The following is a 20,337-nucleotide window of genomic DNA, read 5'->3' on the forward strand; positions in this document are numbered from 1 at the left end:
AACTATGTAATTGGAAAACCTGGTGAAATCCAAATTAAGTCTAGAGTCTAGTTCAGAGTTTTAAACCAATGTTGGTTTCTTAATTTTGATAAATACACTATGGTAATGGGGAATGTTAACAGAAGAGGAAACTGGTACACAGGAGCTCTGTAATACCTTTACAACATTGCTGTAAATCTAAAATGATTCCACTAGATATAAAAATAGTTTATTTAGAAAAGGGGGGAGGAGCTATTGCTCTAATTATAGTTGATAGGTCAACCCTTATGCTCTTAACTCTGGTGTGTTTTTAAAAAACTGAGCGTAGACTCCATGAAGACAAGTGATAAGGGGATACTTATTTATTAGGAGTGCACCATTTCATTCTGAGTGAAGAATTAGAAAAGAAAAAAAAAGGGAGTGGTATTATGTTTTAGGATTCTTAGTGTGGTCATAGCTAACATCTATCAGCTGGTGTGGAAAGATTCATTGTGGGGAGTTGAAAGGGCTGTGTACCACCCTAAATTCCAAACACAGACCTGAGAGACAAAGCATTCAGACTGCAGCCATCTCTCTGCAAAGTGTCATTGCACCCAGAACATTTATGATTCATGATGATGCTTTTGTACCACCTGGTGCTAGTCTAGCTGTTTGTCCACTTTGTATTTCATCATAGGAAGTAATGCATTGGATGCCAACTAGATTCTTCTTTCATTCTATTTTTCAACTTACACAGCAGCTAATAGCTAGTAAAATTAAAGGTGACAGGATGAAAAGACAGTTTTGCTGAAGTTGGCGTGATGAATTCCCAGAGAACATGGATGTGGATAATCACCGAGGTTATTTGTAACATGGGGAGGGTCTCGGGTAAGGAGCTGGACACGTGGGGCACAGTTAGTTTTACAACATACGATCACACCTTGGGTGACTTGGTATTCTAGGTGCTTCCCTGAGAAAGACCAGAAATGAGAGGTAATAATAACCAGGACAATACAATTCAACATTTTGGGTAGGAAAGCTTCACTTTTTGCAAATGCATAACTATGGAGAAGGAAGAAGTAACGAGTAGAACAACTTGCTGAAGGAAGTCTAGAAAACACAGAGTAAAATTTCCTAAGGGGAATATTTACATACCAATGACTCAGATGAAAGGATTGAGTTACCAGAAGAATCCATAAAATCGAGGCAGTTAAAACAGTGTTTCTAAAAACTTCATATCACAGAGCGTGCTGGTCCAGGGTAGGAATGTCATGGCTCGCTAAAATTTAGGATGAACTTCCTGATAAGTTAATGTGCCCTCTAAATATGGCGGTTTATGATTCCAGCAAACCTGTAAAACCCTTTTTTTGGTTAACAATTTTAACTTCTTTCTCCTCCAAGACTTTTTCTCATTTCTGACTGTTAGCAGTTACGATAAATAATTTTGAATTTTACTTCACATTTGCTCTCGTCCACCCTTGGCTTCACGCATACTCGCTCAGAAACATGGTTCAGTTTTTCGTTTTGTTTGTTGGAAGACACCTACCCATGCATTCGCTCATTCCTTGTGTTAAAATAATGTCACTATTTTTAACCCACTCAAAACAGAAAATGTAAGTCATTAGGCTAACTTTCATCATAATTTATCTCCATAATAACCACATCTAAAGGAAGCTGTATTTATCAACTCAATAATCAATGAGTCTGTCAGGTTTTTTGTTTTGTTTTTTCTGATGGAAGTTTCACCAGGGGCCGTACTGCACAAGCATATGAGCGACCCTCATGATATCAATTGCAAAATTTGAGGATGTGTGTTAAAAATCTCATGTTATCTTAATGACTTATTGGGGAGTTTCCTGTGCTGTTTTCATCCTGAATTTATTATCTGCTATCGAATATATTTGTAACTCATGCTAAAACAACCACTTCTAAATTTTGAGTAGATCATTGGGCTTCAGGATACTGGGATTTGTTGAATAAATCAACCGTCACATTTCATATCCTTCTTGGTTTTATACATTTTGATGAAGTTATCTTTTGAGGTCTTGACTTTCCAAAATTAAAACAATACCCTCTCAATCACCACACAGATATTTTCTTCTTCTTTTCCCTTAGCACATATTAGTCTTTATATGAAAACCCACTCTCCCCTCTTGATTGTATTATTTTCTCTTCTTGAACATATCTAACCCTTCTCTCCTTTTATGAGAAAATTGAACGGCCCACAGTTTTTAAAATATACACATGCCAGTATTTTTTACCATGATAAGGAAATGAAAACTCATGTATGCAATCCTTTCTGTTGACCTCAGCATGTTGTTGAGATCTTTAAATTCTAGTATTTTAAGGGTATATTTAAGGGAAAGTCATCTTCAACAATCTCCCCACCCCATTCTTAATTCTGCTTCTCAGTTTCCCCTCATCAAAATGCCACCCATATGGAAACATTGTGCTAAAATATGGCATGATAATTTCTGTGAAAGAATTAATTTTCACCTCCACCAAATTTATTTCTGGGTTGGGACTGAACCGTGTAGACAAAAGCTTGTTTAAGTTAGACTTTAGCATATGTTTTTCTATTACGTATTTTTGAACTGAGCAAATATGTTTCACTCAGACTGAAATAGTTTTATATCTAAAAAGCTTCTTTGAACAATCTGAAAAGAATAAAAAGACATAAAACCTTTAATTCATCTGAATTATGGTTTGTCTTCTTAGACTAAAAGCTACCTTAAGACAATGTACATATTTAATTCATACATTTTTCCATTCATTCATCTATTCACCTGATCATTTAGTCATTCAAAGTATTTGCCTGAGCACCTCCAATGTATCACGCACCATTCTAGGTGAGGAGAATGGAGTAAACAAGACATCCCCTGCCTTCTTGGAACTCATAGTCTTTCTTTATAATCTTCTTGGTGACTAATTCAATGTGTTAAACAGAGTAGCAGCTCTAGTGAACACAGGGTGGGGAGATTAGGCCTTATTTGATATGCTTTTGAACTAGAGGAAAAAACAAGTCACATTTGAGAATGAAAGGGAGCACAGGACAGCAGTTAAGTATAGATCCTAGAGCCACATTGCTTCTGCCACATCCTACATAAGTGTCTTCACACAAGTTACTTCCCCTCTCTGGGTCTGTTTCCTCACTTGTATACAGTGGATGGCAAGCACAGTATCTAATCCCTAAGACTGTCTTGAGAGTCAACTGATTGAAACTTTATAAAACACATACAAGAATGCCTGACTCATAAGAAGCGCACCATAAGCTTCTGTTGACTACAGGAGATGTCCGAGAGGAAAACAAACAACAACAAGGAATTAGATCAAGACACAGCTGCCCACTAATTCCAATTTCAGCCGTGCACTGCACTGGACAAACACTTCAATCTTCCTTTGCTCCTAAGTCAACATTTTAAAGACAAATATAAAAACAAAACTCCCACTGACTCTTTCTCTTGGGTAGAATGAATCCAAATGACTTTCTGATCCCAGGAGAAAGTTACATAATTAGAAATAAATTAGAAACTTAGAAAGTAAACTGCTGTTTTTAGCCCCACGAGTTGCCAGCCTCAGGGGAGTGCTTTAGGCTAAAAAAGGACACAAACATTGGCTAGCAATGGTTTATTTTGATGAGAAATTGTTTCATCACTGGTTTTCAAATGATCCTTATGTATCAGGCATTGTACAAATTAGTCCATGCACGTTTAGTGGGTTCTACTGTAATTTTGCATCATGGGAGGCTTTGGGTAGTTCAAAAATGCCCTCGAGGTCCCTGATAAAGTGGCAGATAATGTCTGCAAACCTGAGCTCTTTGCTGCAATGATACCATATAGTATGTACAAGCACAGAGAATATTACACGCAACCTCTAATGACACCATCTGTAGCTGCCTTCTTGGAATTCGAAAATTAATATTAAGTGCTCAGTGTTATGTACTTGTCATGAAAAAAATATGTAGATAGATTTTAAAAAGAGCTAAATTATTAAAAGTCATATTTCTCAGGTAGAAATTATTGATGCATTTGCAGTATTTAGTAGATTGCCAGAGTCACAGTCTTATTTTGCTGTAAACCCACAGACACACCGTTAGGGTCATCTTTGAAATATTCACTAATTCCATGACAGGATTGTAAATTCTTTTTAGTCTAGAAGGTATAGAGCCACCTGTTATTTTGAAAACCTAAACAATATGTATTTAGTATGTGATAAAATTAGGAAAGCTACCACTGTATGAATCCCAGATGCTAATTTGCTAGCATAAATGTAGAATGATGTATTGTACGATCCTGGCAATTATGTCAGAAATCAGTCTAGAGCAATTCATTAACACCTTTTCTTCAGGAAAAAAAAGAAGGAAGCTGACATCCATAACTAATATTATGATCTATGTTATTTTATATTATGTTTTTGATTTTATGAATAGTAGGCAACCAGAAGATAATGGAAGAGCTAATTACTAAAATACTCATTTTTTAAAATTCAGTCGCTGTTCAAGAAGGTGGATGCATTTTGCAAATTATAGGTCTTATTTTACTGATGAGGAGGAAGGAAACTGACAAGTTTAGAGAGGCAAATTAACTCCTTCAGAGCCTGATGCGGCCTGTACGGACATGCCTGATTCCACAAAATAGCTGTGGTGCTGGGATTTTGTATAAAAACCAAACCAACATTAATTAAATCAAGTTTTAAATGTCCTAATAACTATTTAATTTAAAATTGAATTAAACTCTAATTTTCTGAAATGTATGTTTATAAGTTTACTTAAATATATATATATATATATATATATATATATATATATATATATATATATATATATAAATACATTATTAAATATTTGTTTCAGGAACCCTCTGCCAAACAACTGTGAATATACCATAATGTGACCCAAGTGACCTAAAGTAACTGTACTTCCTCTGAGTGCAATTGGACTTCTAGTCAATAAAATATGACAAAATTGATGAGAGAGGTACTCCGTGACATTATATGGCAAAGATTATGAAGTATCCACTCTCACGACAAGGTACCAGCTCATAAATCTCTGTCTTAGGTGACTTAAAGGGGATTTTTCTCCTGCTGGCCTTGAAGAAGTGAGCAGGCATGTTGAGAACTGCCTATGTAATAGGCCACATGGCAGGGAACTGGGAGTAGCCTCTACACTCTGAAGATTGCCATTGGGTAACAGCCAGTAAGAACATGGGACCTCAATGCATTATATCCATATGCATATAAATTCTGCCAATAACCTAGGAGCTTGGAAGTGGGTCACTCCCCAGTCAAGCCTCTGATGAGACCTCAACCCTGGCCAACATCTGGATTGTACCCGTGTGAGACCCTGAAGCAGAGAACTCAATAAAGCTGTGCTTGCTTGGAGTCTTGAACCAAGAAAACAATGAAATAATAAATGTATATCACGTTAAATTGCTAAGTTTGTGGTAATTGGTTGTGCAGTGATGGAAAACTAATACAGCAACATATCGTGTAGGTCAATATGAGAAACTTACAAAATGTCAGTTACTGCTCTCCTCTTCCTAGGCAAGTAGACATTTTCAAGCCCAGTGGAGAAAATATCAATTGTCTCCAGGACGGCTCTTGGAATCCTAAACATTCAACATATATCATGTATATCATCAATTCAATTCCTCATATGAGAAAAATCTGAGCAATATGAAGTTTCTGTTCATAGGCACAAGTGACTTAATATTGTTAGAGACATGATAAATCTAGGGTAATTCTCCAAATAGTGTTTAAATTATGATCTCATTTTTTAAAAACAACTTTATTGAGGTATGATTTCTGTTCAGTGCCTATTTGAAACACACAGTTTGATTAAGTTCTGACAGATGTATAAAACCACAAAATTACCACCATAATCAAGAAATGAACTCTGGAGCAGCCGATTAGCTCAGTTGGTTAGAGTGTGGTGCTCTTAACAACAAGATTGCCAGTTTGATCCCCACATGGGCCACTATGAGCTGTACCCTCCACAACTAGATTGAAACAACTACTTGACTTGGAGCTGATGGGTTCTGGAAAAAACACACTTAAAATAGATGAAAGTTTAAAAACAAACGAAAAACAAACAAACAAACAACCGAATGAGATAACATTAAAAAAAAGAAGAAGAAAAGAAATGAATCCTATCCGTTAAGCCCAAAAGATTCCTCATGCCCCTTTGCAATTACCCATCTGCCACCTCCAGTTCCTGGCAAATGTGTAATCTGCTTTCTATCACGACAGATTCAGGTTGCATATTTTTTTAGCATTTCATATGTGAACTCATGTATGTACTTTCTGTGTCTCGTTTCTTTCACTTGGTATAATGTGGATCCTCTAACTTTTTTCGTTATGTTGTGAAACTGAAAAAGCAGTCCTTAAAATGCAGTATCTTAGAAATCCTTTTGGTATAATGACTACAACTTATAGCATGGCAGTTACATGTGTTGCATCCTTTCTGCTCACACAAACACACCCATATATATAGTATTATAGGGAGTTTACGCTTCACGGGCATGTGATATTCACCATATCGAGTGTTTATATGTATCTTACAACCATAGATATTTCAACTTCTTTTTGGCTCAAATTAAACAAGTCACTGATCATGTTTGTAGGGGAATAATCCATTGAAAATATGGTCAGAATGACTTGTTACATTTATGCAGTGAATGGCTCTCAGTAATTAACTGACATCATGTACTAGAAAAATCAATAAGAAAAATGCCCATGCAAAGCCTTTCTATTTCATCAGCAGAGATTGCTTGCTCTGCCTCTGTCTTAGCATCAGGTCAGCCTGTGCTGCAGAGCTTGGGTGACACCTGTTATAATCAATTAGCCAAGTCGAAAAATGGTGTAAAAACATGGCCTGTAGATCAAGAGCAATTCAATCACCTTCAAATATTTCCTACGAAAATGAAAGTCTGTTCCATTCAGCCATCTTTGAATTGATGAAAACTATTTTCTTTCCCCATTTAGGTAAACTAAAAACAAAATTAAAAACAAAACAAAACAAAAAACCATAAAGGAATGCAAGAGACTTGGGAACATTTGGGGGATAAAAGAAAACCATGAAACCTTGCACAGCTGAAAGCAGCGCTCAGCCCTAGATGGCAGTACTCCCAACTACAACTACAACAGAAGAGGGAAAATGGATTAAGAATTACCAGCAACACTCACAAAAAAATGATTCCTACAACCCTAGAGAATTTTATCCAGACTTGGAATGAGGGATATAAGGAGCAAAATGACATACTTCATTGTCTTTTCTTCATAAAATCAACATGATATTTTAGCTGGTATTCTAGCCCTATGATCCTTCATTCACAAACCCTAATGAAAATGTATTTGTATGATGAATCCTGAAATGCGTCACTCAACGTAACTGTCAATCTCTGTATCTCCCATGACTGTCCAGTCTTGTTCATATGTAGAAATAGTGTGATGCTATAGTAATGATATTTTTGAAAAGTATATATGTATATTATTTATACATGTTTGTACATTTTGATTGAAAGTGTAATTCATAAGCATACAGGATCCAAAGCTTTCTTCATACTCAGTATATAAACGCAACTTCATTATTATTCAGCCTAAATCAAGCTCAGGTTATATAAAACTATAATTAAAGTAGAAAAGCCACCGTCAAATGACTATAATTAAGTGTATGTACTGCTTTATTAGGATTGACTATCCATAAAGATATTTAGTATACCTCTGCCTTGTCAACACATACGCTGATGTTCTAACAAATCTGTAGTACAGAAAAATGACATCCACTGTAGATACATCTTTAAAATGCACATACTCTGAAGAGAGAGGCAGCCTCAACTTGCCTTTTTGCACAATATGAGTATGACTGGCTGATAGTAAATAATATTACATAGCTCACACATCCCACATGCCTGATGCCATTCACTTATCTGGTGCTTCATAAAAACGGTCTTTTGTTCTCTGACAATATTTATGTCCTCTCCTCTCAATCATTATTTTCATACCAACTCACATTCATTCCTAATTTCAACATCTGTTCTCTAAATGTTATTCTTCTCTGTATGACCTCTCCCAGTTTTTCATCACTGGTATTAGGGCTGCATCCCTGACTCTAACCCTTGGCTTTATCTGGACTTTTCTTGAATGAGTGGTTTCTTGTCTGAGGAGTTTTGGAGACTCATAGACAAGTCTTTTGAGCTGTGGTTCTAAAAACAAAGTACCCTTCTATTCATTGTGTTCAGTGAGAAGGAAGAGAGTAGGGAGCTGGAGTTAATGCACCAGGAATTGCGTTCTTTCTCATCTCTTCCACATCATAATAAAAATTGTGTGGTCTGGGAAGGGGACAGTGACCTTATTGAGTGGTGGATTCTCGAAAAGAGAATCTCAGAGAAGGAATAATATCTGCAGGGAAGGAGGAAGACACATGTGGATAATTCCAGGAAAGTATCTCAAAACAGAAGGGGTGACAAGTCTGTTATCCACAGGACTCAGCCCGTCTGTGGACTCATTGCTGAATCTTACAGAAAGAACTCTCAGCAACAGAGAAGAAAAACAACTAAAATGTTGCTGGGATTTTCCACTAAAATCTCAGAGACTTTGTGAATTTACAGCAATTGAATTAAATTCAGTCATACTTGTGTGGATGGTTTTATATCTGGAATGGCGCTGACGCCCCATTTGGGTCTTCTTAGACGCTTCCTGGGCATAATGAGACTGTTGGGGACAGCTGCACTTTGGCACAGGCTCTGCCAGATTTGGTGGCTGACAGTAGAGCAGCAGCGAGTGAAGAGAACAGGAAAATGGAAAATGCCACATGGTAGATAAGAGGACTATTAGATGCTCACAGAAAAATATAGGAAGAAACTTCACAGACATTACCCAGAGTAAGATTTTTACTGATATATCCCCCCTCGGGCAAGGGAAGTAAGAGAAAAAATAAACACATGGGATTATATCAAACTAAAAAGTATTTTCACACAGCAAAGCAAACTATCAATAAAACAAAAAGGGATCCTATTGAATGGGAGAACATATTTGTCAATGATATGTCCGATAAGGGGTTAATATCCAAAATTTATTAAAAAACTCACTCAACTCAACTCCAAAAAAACCAAATAACCCAATTAAAAAATGGGCAGAGGACATGAAGACACATTTTTCTAAAGAGGACATACAGATGGCAAACAGACATATGAAAAAATACTCAACCTCTCTAATCATTAGAGAAATGCAAATAAAATCCACAATGAGATACCACCTCACTCCAGTCAAAATGGCTACCATCAATAAATCAACAAACAACAAGTGCTGGCAAGGATGTGGAGAAAAGGGAACCCTCGTGCCCTGTTGGTGGGATTGCAGATTGATTCAGCCACTATGGAAAACAGTATGGCGGTATCTCAAAAAACTGAAAATGGAACTACCTTATGACCCAGCAATTCTACTCCTAGGTATCTACCTGGAGAAATCCAAAACTCTAATTTGAAAAAAATTCTGTACCTCAATGTTTATTGCAGCACTACACATAATAGCCAAGACATGGAAACAACCAAAATGCCCATCAGTAAATGGATTGAGAAACTGTGGTACATTTATACAGTGGAGTATTACGCAGCCATAAAGAAGAATTTGCCACAATATGGATGGATCTAGAGAACATTATGCTAAGTGAAATAAGTCAGCCAGAGAAAGAAAAATACCATAAGATCTCACTTATATGTGGAATCTAAAGAAAACAATAAATGAATGAACTAATCAAAAACAGTTTCAGAGACACAGAGGAATAACTGAGGGTTGCTAGATGGGAGGGGAGGAGGGATAAGAGGGAAAGTGAGGGGTTTTGAAAGCACAATCGGTAACCACAAGATTACCAAGGGGATGCGAAAGTCATTTTGGGGAATGTAATCAATAATGTAAAGATTTTGTAGGGTATCTGATGGACGCTTGTCCCATTAAGGAGACCACCTCAGGGATGATGTAGATGCCTGATCCCTGCACTGTACACCTGAAGCTGAATGTCAATTACAATTTCATATATATATGAAAGTGGAGTACAGCATTAGGAATAGAGACAGTGGAAATGTAATGGCTGTACGCGATGTCAGAGGGGTAGTGGATGCGGGGAGGGGGTTTATCACTGTGTGAGAGATATAAATGATAAATATCTATTACATTGTTTTGTACACCTGAAACTAATTTTAAAAAATTAATTAATTTATTTATTTTAAAAAAAAGAAAAAAGATATCCACAGATGTTAGCGGAAGGAAGTCAGTACTTCCTTAATAGTAGGTGAGTACTGTACCTTGTTTGGCCTTTAGCAAAACAGACTCTAACTGGAGTCTCATTTACTGTTTGATTGCTCTGCTTTAAATCGTCTGAGTAAATGCCTGACTTGGTCAGGACTGGTACTGGGATGTCTCCTTATGGTGTAGGCACTCATGGTTTGTGAACATCTCTACAAGGTTTCCCCCAGACCCATGAAAAGAAATGAAGCATCACATAATTTGACCTTAGCATAGCCTTCGGGGTTATGTAATTTTGGGTTCTTCCTCATAAATCAGAGGAGGACTCCAGAATCACTGTCCCTATTTTGAGAAGAGGAACTCGGGAATGACAAGCTTGTACCAGAAGTGAGTTCATAACAGACAGCTGCACTGTGTCTCAGGTCCCGACACCTTTCTCCTCTGCTCTTCGCATCCCTGCCACATGTCTGCTCAATCAAGAAGACACTGCTTCTATCAATAGCAAACTAAATTATATCGGACAGCCTAAATGAACAAGACACATATTAGGATAAAGTACCTTTGACTTTTATAATGTTGTCATCAGAGCCATCGACCTGGGAAGGAAGAATAATAGGCAGACCAAGTGAAGGTTAGACAGGAAAGAGAAAGACTAAATGTTGAATATCATCGTCCCTAGCCACGTTTCGTTGGATGGAATCTGAAAGTCTGCTGGCTTCATCAGTGTGCTGGAGTGACCTTCCACTAGCGCTGGGGAGCTAATTGTGCTCAACTGTTCCCAAGTCAGGATTCAGCCACCTCACGTTAACAGCTTGAAATTAGCCATGGTGAGAAGATTCACGCCACAGAAATTGATCAATGCTACGAATTATGGATGCTTTCTTTATCATCCCATTACTGGATAGATTCCTCTCCACTTGAAGTTCTACCTGGGAAATTAGCTTGTTAAAAAAAATACAAAAGTTGAATATAACATTGCGCTGAGGAATGACTAAAATCAAACACCTAATATTGAACCATACATTGCTGGAGGGATTGTAAAATGGTTACTTGGTTTTAACCACTTTAGAGAACTATTTTGGAGTTTCTTATAAAGTTAAGTACGTGTCTCCAATATGACCTAGCAACTCTATTCCTAAGTATTTACCAATAGATATGAAAATATATGTGCTAACAAAGACCTATCTGTGAATACTCATAGCAGCTTTATTGATAAGAGTCAAAAACTGGAAATACTCCAGATATCCATTAATAAGAAAATATATAAATTAATTGTGACTTAGATAAGTCACAATTCTTTACAATAGAATACTACTTAGTAATAAAACAAGAATTAACTATTGGCACACATAACAACATGGATGAACCAAACCTTTAGGCTAAGGGAAAAAAGCCAAATCAAAACAGGTAATGCTGCTTGATTCAACCTATATGAAATCTAAATACAGGCAAAACTATTCTATGATGTTAGAAATCAGATAATGGTGCATGTGTGTATGAAGGAAAGAGGGGTAGAAAACTTACTATTATAGATAAAACCATGAGAGAACATCCTGAAGGGATAAAAATCTGTCTTTTTATAGGTAGTGGTTACATAGGTGTATAAAACTGTCAAAATTCAATGAGGTAAACAGTTAAGATCTGTGTGGTTTTATATATTAACTATGCCCCAATTATAAAGCAAATAAATAAATAAAAGCAAAGTAATGGAGTAGGAAAAGTGTGAGGTGTAGGAGAATTAAAGTATTAATTTTCCATATTAGAAATCACTCTCTAAAAGAGATAGCTATACATGCATATTAGGAATATAAAGGCAAATAGAAGAAACAGCTAAATGTGTTAAAGTAATAGTCTCAAAGAGACAAGTCATCTATGTTGAAAGAAGCATGATTTTTCTATGCTCCTTTCCTCCCTTTCTCTTCTCTTCCAAATTAAATAGAATCAAAAATATTTTTATAATTTCTTTAATAAAATGAAACTAATTTTAAAAGTTAATACAAGTAAGAACAAAACAAAAAAAGGGGGGACTAACATTCTAGTGCATTGAGAGCACTGAATATCAATAGAATTTCACACACAAAAAACCAGTTTGTAAATGTGGAAAGTTGAAAACAATCTATCTTCACATGTCATTATTGTCATTAGGATAGCACCGATGCAAGAATGGAAAAAAGGAGATGTGAAATATCTCAATGTCACCATCAGGTATTGGAAGAAAAGATGCATTTTTAAGCCAAGTTGAGCTGAGTTTGTGTATTCATTTTCTATGCTATAACCTCTCTTCATGATTAGACATATTATTTTTAGCAAAATATCTATAAATTAAAAAAAAAACTTAGAGGCAAATAAATGTATTTATGTAAAATAAGCAAAGTACTTGGTGTAGAGCAGAAATTAAAACTGTAAGCTATCTTCCTCATTAAGGTAAATGAAGCAAGAGGTTGAATCCATTACAATTAGGACATGGCTGATGTGACCTTAGGTTTATAGTATTTATATGTTTAACAAAAGTATCATCGCTTAACACTCAAATGACTGTTGTCTTTTTCAAGAAGCCACCTTTGCAACGTATACAAATATTGCAAAGATGCTAAGGTCATTAAAACAATCTTTGGAACTTTTCTTTGAAAATTGTCTTTAGATTCTCTTGTGTATAAATGTTTAAGTTATGAGAGATTTTGGTGCTTGAAAACATTTGATTTTAAGAAAAGAAACTGAAAATATTTTGGTACCATATGTGTTGGATAGTTTGGTGTTCCAGTTGAATGGATCGCTTTTTGGATTTATGAGGAAAATAAAGTATGACTATAAAGCAATATCTGTGCTTTAACTATGTGCTTGAGAACTAACTCTACAGCTACTTTTAAAAGCAGAGATCCAAAAACATTCCAAGTAATTTTCCAAAGTATTGGATGGAGAACATTCATGTGGACTTTGAAGTTAAGCAGGGCTTTTGGTGGCAAGTTTCTCATTGGTTCAGAGTTATGCATCTTATTTCTGCCAGGCATCAACAGACCCAAATGATGCAAGATAAAAACCAAAATCCTTAAATGTGACTGGTGACATTGGGGATCAGAGTCACTCTGCCATAGGCAGCATTTGCTAGGTTCAAGACCATTGAATGTGGATTTCCAGGGTCCCTGTAGACGGAGAGAACACTGGTCTACAGATAACTGACACAATGAATAACCAAGGCAAACTGTAGGGCTTGTGAGTTTGGCCAATTCCAGGAAAATATGAGGGACGGTCTGAGCAAGCTCTCTCTGAACGATCCTGATAATCATTAACACACAGAAGCCAGTCCGGGCTTTTGGGGGCATCTCTCATCTGACTAAATCCTTCCAAAAAATTGTTGCTAAGAATGATCTTCATCTAACAATTGTTGCATCTGAAAGAGAGGAGCGACCACCTGCCACACTTTGGTTCCTGGAACCTCTCCAAGTATTCATTCTTTGTCGCTTGTGTCCTTAATTCTTTAAAGCCAGGCATATTTGGCATAAGATATTGGGTATATAATAAAACAATTCTAAAGTAGGCAGCAGCTTGATCCTCATTTTAAGTACTTATGTGTGAATTTCAATTTTTGTTTTTCTTTGTAGTGATTTCTACACGTCAGAATTATGCCTGTCAACTCAAATGTCAGAGCAATTTCTTTCTTTTTATGCTCTCATTTGACCCCAGCAGCTGGATGATGCCAGCATTACAAGAAAACAATGACAACAATGAACATGAACTTCAAAATGAACAGTTCTCAGTGATAGATATTAATCTGTGCTCCTTTTTATTCTCCACATATTTTGTATTTATTTTAAACAAACAGTTGGGCAAATAAGATCAATCGAAAAATCAATGAGCGGCCCAGAATATGTGTGCTGTTCCAAAATATCTGTGTTTTCCCCCTGGCTGTTCCCCATGTTAAAGCCTAAAGAGATAATACTTACTGCTCCCAGCAACAGCTCAACATGGTGCCTCAAATAACTGCCACAATGAATAACCTAATTCCAATGACAAAATAAAAGGAAAGCATTTCCAAGCTTATAAAAGTTGCATCATCGACTAGGCAATCTTACTCTAGTTAAGCAATGTATTAGTTAAGGAGAGTTGGAACACTGTAGAAATGTGTGCTTGCTTTCTCAAAAATTCTAGGCATGAATTATATCCCAGAGGTTAAAACCAAGGAAATGGTCTGCAAAAAGACGCCTTGATGTTAAAAGGCAAACAAATTCAAGAACCGTGAATTAAAAATCCTCAGTTTGTACAAAATGCTTTTTGAACACTCTGCGGTCTTTTTGTATTCACCCATGATATTGCCTCTGCCTCTATCTAAGCCACCCCCACCTCCGCCATACTCCCCATCCCCAGACTTTTTATCTGGTTGACTGGCATTTCCCCATGGGATCTTTTTAAAACATCTCTTCCTCTTGAAAGTGCAGTGTCCAGTCAAGTCCCTTTCTTGTAAGTTCACATAGTATCATGCATTTCTTCTCGGACACAGCAATCTGTTGTTAGTTGATGAAAGTATCTCCTCCTCTTGCAGCATAAGCTTTCTGCCAGCAGATGCATCCCTTCCTTGTGTATGTGATGTGCTTTCCTCGGGGAATGCATGTGTCATATTACACAATAATAGTATAAAGGGATCATTGTGTCTGGGTGTATACTTTGGGGCTGTTATCCAAGCTGTGTTGGGTTGGCCTAGTTAGAGATATGCTGCTTGGTGTTCCAGGAGCCAGAGAGTTAGGACTGAAGGCAATTACAGCACCATGAGAGCGTGTTCTACTGAACCGCTTGCTTGATGTAATAATTTGGCCTGGAAAATCCCTGGTGGTGGGTGGTTTGGTGGCCATTTTGAGCCAAATATCAAACCCAGTAAATGTTGGAAGGACGTATCAGAGTAGGTACCAGTAAAGAGAAAATTGCCAGAATAATAATAATGAGAACCCATTATTCCAGGGGGATGAGAAGATGTGGTAAGGGAGGCCAATGCAAGAATTTTTCAAGCAAAGAAAACCCAAGTTGTATTTGGCAGAGTAAGAGCCAAGATGATGCTCTGAGGTATCCTCAGGGCTTAAACAACACTGTGACACCGTCGTAGACTGAATTACCTGCCAGGATGCTAACGAGAGATGTCATGTTCCACAAAAAAGAAAGGTGAAATTTTGCAAAAGAGGTAATGAAATAAAACTCCTAACTTCATAGAAACTATTGTTTCAATAAAATCCACACATCTTTGGCAGATCAACAACTTATTATATACCAGATGTCTAATAAAATATGATCTCCCTGGATAATTTTAGATTACTGATTTAAAAAGAGTAATTTACCGTTAGTTTAAACTTCCAGATTAAAAAGTAAATCTTAGAAGGCATAAGTGGGATTGATCAATATTAGCTAAAACCTTGATGATGTTTTATATGTTTGGAAGGATTATTTTAAAGTGGAAAGGATTGTGATGAGAACACCGTATACTCAGGGGGCTTCAAGAGGCCCAGAGTGAACCCCGAGAACTGACTTTCTCTCCCACTCTCTTTGGACTCGTTTACAGAGAGGTCAAGTCCCTGAGAAAGTAACCAGCAATCTTAAAGAACTAGCACAGCACGTACCCCTAAATGGTGTCATGAGAATGTACAGAGTTCCAAAAGGGGGTGGGGGGTTCCATTTCTTCTCTTACCAGAGAAAACAAACTTGTAAATTTAACAAAAAATCTTGAAGAACCCTAAAAGACTGACATTGCTGCCTATAAACCCGATAGACTTTGAAACTGTTACTCAATTATGCACATATTATGTTCCTTTTGAGTTCATCCTTAACTTGGAAAGGCTTTCAGAGAACACTAAATAACTACAAATTATATGTTTAACTCGTTAAGCTTGTTTTTAATTGTTCCATTGATTTGGAACAATTGACTACAGCATTGTAGGGATTGAGCATTTGTTAAGTTAAACCTAATTTAAAAAAAAATAGAAATCAGTAGGCATATTTAGCAGCACATCATTTTCACCCTCATCTTATCACCCCATCCTCAGTGAGGCACAGTATTCACAGTTACTCATCAACTCTTATTTTAAAACCCTGGGCAAATGATTCAAATTCTCACCCCACTGAGCTCTCTAATGGAAACGCCTTGCTGTCCTAGGAGGGTTAATGTCCCCTGGTCCTTGCACAGCCTATTCTTGGTTTTCTCCTATCTTTCCAAATACTAGGCATTTAATGTTTCATTAAGCCTCACAGCATAGCCAAGCCCTCAGTGTACATAAAAATATGCAGCATTTAAAAGAAAAGTTACCAAGTTTAGGAAGGAGAATGCACAATAGAAAGCAATTGGTTGAGAACAGAGGAAAGAGAAAAGTATTATCACCAGAACAGGATCAAAACCAACAGCATGGACAAAAACTGTGGGCCAAGGTTTTCTAAAAAATATGTTTTAAATGGCCTACAGGGAAGACACTCGCGTTGCGAGCGCTTCAATGACCTGTGTATCCGCTGCAAGTGTAATTCAGCTGAGAGCCGATCCTCTGATAGGTTCTTGATGTGCCTCACTGATGATTTCATCATCCAGAAAGTAAAGAAAGCAATGAGCAAAATGGTGATTCAGGACTTAATTCCAGCCAAGAAGAGAGAAGAGGAAGGTGACGTGGCTATAAGGAGAAATCTTAGAGAAAAGGGCCATATCATGGGAGTGCTGTAATCACGGGAGGAAACGCTGAAGACCTTGACTAGAAATATAAACGATTTTAGAAATAAGGAAAGATAGAAGAAAGCAACAGAAATCATGAAATAAAGAAAACCAATGAAAAAATAGATATGCCTTAATCATCAGAAATTCTAAAATTAATGGCTTCACAAGAAAGGGCAGTCCTATTTTTTTTTTTCTTTAATTTTTATTAACTATGCATCCTTATATTATCTCAAGGGGAATGAACTAAGAAGGTATTAGAAGAACCTAATAGGTCTGGTTGTACATAGAATTTTCTAGTGGGCTCAGATTTAAAGAGAATGTATTCTCTGCATGATTTGCAGGCCACTGGGAACTACTACTGTTAGTCTCTCCAATCTCCCTTCACAACCCCACACCCACCATCAGACCCCCTCACTGCTCTAGCCTCCCTCATTGTCCTTCAGTTCTTGAAGGCCCTGCTTCTCGCCTTCTTAGGTCTATGTCCATATTTTCCCCAGTCCTGGATTACCAGCACCTCACCCACACTGCCCAGCACTCACCTAAGTACCTCCTGGGTCTCTTTCCAAACTCAGCTCAAAGTGCAATTCCCCAGGGAAGTATGTATCAGATGCTGTTACATGTATTCTCCCAACATTCTCCATTCTACTTACATATTATTATATTATATATTATTATATATTCTTCCAACACCCTCCAATATATTTACATACTATATATACTACATATAAATTGTATGTATATATCTATAGTGCTTATAATAGCTTGTTATGATATATGTGAGAGATTTATTGATTAACATTTATCTCCCACACTAGTATATAAGCCCCACGAGGCTAGACACAATGTCAGTTTTGCTCATCACAAGAGGTCCACTGCTGAGCTCAGGACTCAGCACGTATGACACATACAATGCATATTTTTTATTGTTGCGGAATTCACAAGAAAATGACTGAACACCAAAGATAGAAGAAGGAGCACTTGACAAAGATGTGCTCATAAAAGGGAGATTAAAAATGTTAGAATCATGACAGGCAGGTTAAAGTTCAAAAAGAGCTGATGTCTGCAAACATGGGAAATATTTAAGACAGGGTTTTTATAATAACCTGTCAATTTTTTTTCTTCCGTCTATCTACTTCAAAAACAACCATTATGTTAATACGTAAGAAGTCCTGTGACATTCCGTCTTTAAGGTCAGACCATAGGGCAATTTAATTAAATCCTGAATTGATTCTGACAGCTAAAGGGTCCAGTCTAATGGCCTAATGATAGAGCAAAGCTAATATGGTCAATCATGTTTACTACATGTTTTCCAAGATAAAGTTTTTCTAGACTATTGAATTTTATAGAAATGAGGGAGCGCTAGCAGACAAATCTATATCTTAATGAAATTCTGTGTTCCCTATTAAAACAACAGTTTTCCCAGACAAGGAGAAATGCAATTTGGAGAGAAATGGCAACTATGAGGTGACTATATGCCTATACTAATTCTGATTCATTTTTTTTTCAAGAAATTATCATGTATTTGTTTACATAGCTATCTGACACCACAAATCTGTAAGAAAAAAATAAAATTCTGTAACAATACAATGGTTAAAACTACTTTTATTGCTATTCCAAGTCTATTACAGTAAAATCAGGGTTGAGGGTCATAACTGACTAATTAAAGGCACATCAGGCCAGCAGTGTTCAGTTTCATAATCTCTTCAATTTAATTTGCATGTGAGTTAGCTTGAAAATTGAAAAGTTTGAAACCATTCACTCTATTAGTTAAAAATCCATGTAGCAACTGGATAAAAACAGCTGGCGAAGGAAAATTGAATATGTTCACTTATTACTTCTAAAACATAAGGTTTTTGTGAGGAATTTAGAAGGAATCTTTGAATTGTGTTTTCTTTCTCAAAGCAATTTTTGCTTAGAGTCTCAAAGTGCTCAGCACTGAGTGAAAGTATCTCAAAGTATCCAACAAATCATGTTATAAAATCGTAATGCTTTTCATTAATAGAATTAGGCACAGAGTGAGATTTATAAGCCAATCAGCATCAGGCATAAATAAAGCTGATACCTCAAAGGCAAGTTACTTAGCTTCCCTGGTTTATGTTTTTTTCCATCATTCGTACAGCAAAATTTGTACGAACCAAAGAATTATTCAGATTATAAGATATAATTCACATGAAACTATTAACACAATGGTGAGCACATAACAGATGCTTAGTTAATATTATGTTGTTTCATATTTGAAAAAAAGTAAGAGCATGTAAATTTAACATGACTGTTTTGACTTTCCAAAAATTAAACATAGAATTATAAATATTATTTTAGCAGGTAAATATTCCTAAGGAATAGAGACAGTGGAGGCATGAATGCAAATCAAATCACCAAATATATGTATACAGTTGTAAGTTTAAATAATGCACCTGAGATAGCGGTTGTGTGAATGCTCATAGATCTGAACTGGAAAACAAGAAGAAATGTGTAGTTGGGTCAAAAAATGCAAAAACTGAGTGGCGACCCATCACTTTATTTGCAATGTGCTGTAATATTTCATGTAACTTTAAGTCTTAAAAGCAGCTCACATTATTTCACATGAAGTTTGTGGAAACAGTATTTTGTATTAAAAGGTGTTAAATGGCCCTTAATTTATCTTTGGATTGATATACACTTAATCATGGGCTTTTATTTCCAATCTCTCATTTTTCATGTCTAACCACCTCTGGCTCTTCTTTGATTCTAATTTTTCTGACTTTATCATATATGAAACAAATGAACGTGTTTGGGTAGAGGGTTTTATGGCATCCTACTATCCTTAACTTTCTCACCAGATTTCATAGCAATCTACATATCTAATGAAGTGTTAAATATGGAATTCATATTTTGTTTCCTAAATGATAAAATGTGTTTCCTTCCTTAATACATTCCATAGACTAGAGTGAGTAACAATTCCACAAATCATAATAGTCTTATTTCAATGCATTTCTAAAATTTCAGTAATCCTTGCCCTGGAGTAGCATTTGCTCTAAACAAACATCTATTATTTAAATACAGTTTCTCTTTTAGCATTCTAACTGTAAAACATTTTCTATAAAGGACATTCTCCTTCCACCCAAACAAGAAGAAAAAAAAGGTACTGATTAGAAACTGTGCTTTGAGCTTTAACATATACAGATGTAGACTTAAGACAAGTCTATAATTATCAGGCAGCATTTTAAATAATTTAGCAGCAAAATACTTCGTGACTTGTGGCTTTGTTCTACAATAGCATTCCGATATTCATTATTTATAATCATTAGTGTGCTTATTAGCAGAGCAATTTTCCCTTGACTTTCTTGTAAATTCAAACAGTTCTGTTGAGCATAAAGGTAAGCAGAACATACAGTTAAATTACATTATGTAACCTTTTCATTAGAGTACATATACCTTCTGGTTACTAAGTAAGAGTTGATTCTTACATATATTAGAGAATGAAG

At 36.3% G+C, this 20,337-nt stretch overlaps 1 protein-coding gene across 3 annotated transcripts in view; it reads right to left on the bottom strand.

Annotated features, from left to right (window-relative positions):
• Positions 1-20,337, bottom strand: part of DCC (DCC netrin 1 receptor) — a 1,035,569-nt gene that overhangs the window by 330,763 nt on the left and 684,469 nt on the right. The window lies entirely within an intron of this gene.

This window comes from Rhinolophus sinicus, linkage group LG09 (genome assembly GCF_036562045.2).
Source record: "Rhinolophus sinicus isolate RSC01 linkage group LG09, ASM3656204v1, whole genome shotgun sequence".
Lineage (NCBI taxonomy): Eukaryota > Metazoa > Chordata > Mammalia > Chiroptera > Rhinolophidae > Rhinolophus > Rhinolophus sinicus.